The sequence below is a fragment of the Penaeus monodon genome, chromosome 5 (assembly GCF_015228065.2).
Source record: "Penaeus monodon isolate SGIC_2016 chromosome 5, NSTDA_Pmon_1, whole genome shotgun sequence".
In the NCBI taxonomy this organism is placed as follows: Eukaryota; Metazoa; Arthropoda; class Malacostraca; order Decapoda; family Penaeidae; genus Penaeus; species Penaeus monodon.
This window is the reverse complement of record NC_051390.1, coordinates 6,796,651-6,799,150: the sequence shown is the minus strand read 5'-3', so window position 1 is coordinate 6,799,150 and position 2,500 is coordinate 6,796,651.

Here is a 2,500-nt window from a genome sequence, read left to right as displayed (position 1 = left end):
TAATTTTAATTTTAACGGGAAAAAACAATTGAAAAAGGTTTTATTAGACACTGGGGGGGGAAGTTAAAAATTAACATTGTAACATACGCTGTAAAATGGACTTTGACATACAATTTAATACTAGTCAAAAAACGCTTAAATGTTTTTATTTGAAGGGTCAAAAACTAAAAAAAGGGGTACCGGTAGGGCGGCTTTTTTTTTAAAGGGGGTTTTGGGGGACCACCCTTAATAATGACAAAAATCCCCTCAATTTAATCCAACAATTTCCAGGGGAAATTTTACTCTACCGAATGGTAGGCTACAGTTGTTTCTATTTTTGAATTTGAAACGGACTAAAAAACCCTACAAAACCCAAAGAACATCAAAAAAATTTATTTATACTAATTTTGACGGATTTTATAATGGAGTAACCGTGTTCCAGAAATTTCTAAAAGACTTTAAGGTGAGGGCGATGACGAGTGTATGTATGTAGTGTTCCAGTAATAGTTAGATCCAAAAGTCAGTGATATCGTAATGAATCGTCTTGCCATTTTTCCACAAAGTGTTTCTGTAAATCTGTTGTCTATGCTCTTCTTTGGCATATAAAATAAAAAGCCAAGAATCATATATAATATGTGCATTATTAGTCACTTAACCTCGAAAGCAGATAGTTGCTATTCACCACAATGGTAGGGCAAAATAGTCTTTTTGATATGTGGTTGTAAGATCATAATTACGAATAGCGAGGAGCTTGAGAGAGATATGAAGGGGGCTGATGTTTTTGGGGAATACATATAGAACCGAAGACTCTAAGGGAGAATGAGGGAATATTGCAGAAAGACTGGTCTAGATCTTGGTGCCAAAGGAAAACTGGTTAACTGTCCTTTCCCATTGTTTTATTTACTACCATGGCTAACTGTACATGCGGAAACAGGCTATGACACATTTGACATATGCTCCTAGCATTATATTGAAATATAATGTTGTAATTAAGGATATACTTCATCATGTCCATAAGTATAGCACTTCAGAAAAAAATAGCCACGTTGTCGTTCACCGATACTTTCCTATTCAGGAAGGCTTGTGTATATTTAATATACGGTTCATGAATGACACTGCCTGCACATAGCATACGTGTATTCTTATGAATGAAATTAGTTATAGCTCTATGCACCTCTGGCAGCTGTATCACAAGTAACTATACAAGTATTTTGTTATTATTCAACAGTCAAAAAATCTTAATGATACTTTCACGCCTCTGAGGTTTGGCAATTCCAGGATGGGGAATCCTAACAGGAAGGGCCTCAAGTGTTTATGTTTACACTTTGCTTATCACAGCGGCCTTGCCTAGTCATCGTGCAAAATTTATAACATGGTTCCGTTTGTTGACACGACGCAAGTTTGTTTGATATCGTTTGTAATATTAATAGCATCTGAAATGCAAGTGCTCGCGGATGGTTAGTTTAGTTTAGTCCTTTATTTACCACCCTGGCTAACGGCACAGACGTGGGAAACTGTGGTACATTGGGCATGGCCACTAGCATTCCTATGCTGGTATTACCATTGATAGTTAGGCCTATTTCGTATAATCGTTAGAGGAATTATTTCAAAGTTCTCTTATAGCATAGCTATATCACATCACTACTCTCGTGACACTGACTTGCGAGTTATATGAGCACCCAAACTCATGAACTCCTTGTACAACTTCCTCGTATATGACACCAGAGATTCATGTATAAGGGACGAGGGCACAGGAACACGGGCTTCTCATGACCTCTCTGTATGAGGTCATGGTGTGTACTGTCCGGGATGGAAATATAGCGGTCTAGTACCGTAGATTGTTTTTTAAAAAAGTATAATGCAGTAAGTACATATAAAAAATATACGGCCTTCACATTATGATAATCTATAAATCTGCTCGAATAAGGTAACTAACATGCCACTGTCTTTCACAGCAGGGTACAATAATTGGTACCAATAAGAGTCCGTTAGACATAGACAATAACAGAAATATATAATATTTTAGGAAAATCCACTTCTAGGTTTATTCTTTCATCAACATGAACTTTATTATACTGACATTACACTGTGCAAACTCAAAGTACTTCAAAGGCTTGACGGTGAATTCAGAGACTGAACCGCTACATAAAAGGGCAAGAGACTATACAAAAAGCTAAATTGAAATATCTAGTATGAAAAAGCACAAAGATTATGAAGCATATGTTCTTCAAGCTTTAACTTGCGTCGTTGACAATGTTAGTGGGTAGAGGGAAACATGTAACATCTATCTATCTATTTATCTCTCTCTCTCTCTCCTCTCTCTCTCTCTCTCTCTCTCTATCACTCTATCTCTCTCTCTGTCTCTCTTCTCTATCTCTCTTCTCTCTCTTCTCTCTTAGATCTCTCTCGCTTCTTTTTTTTTCTGCCTATCTATCTATCTATCCATCTATCTCTCAAATTTGTTACAAAACATGAAAATAAAATGCACATCTATATTCGTATCTCCATACAGAATTCGTGA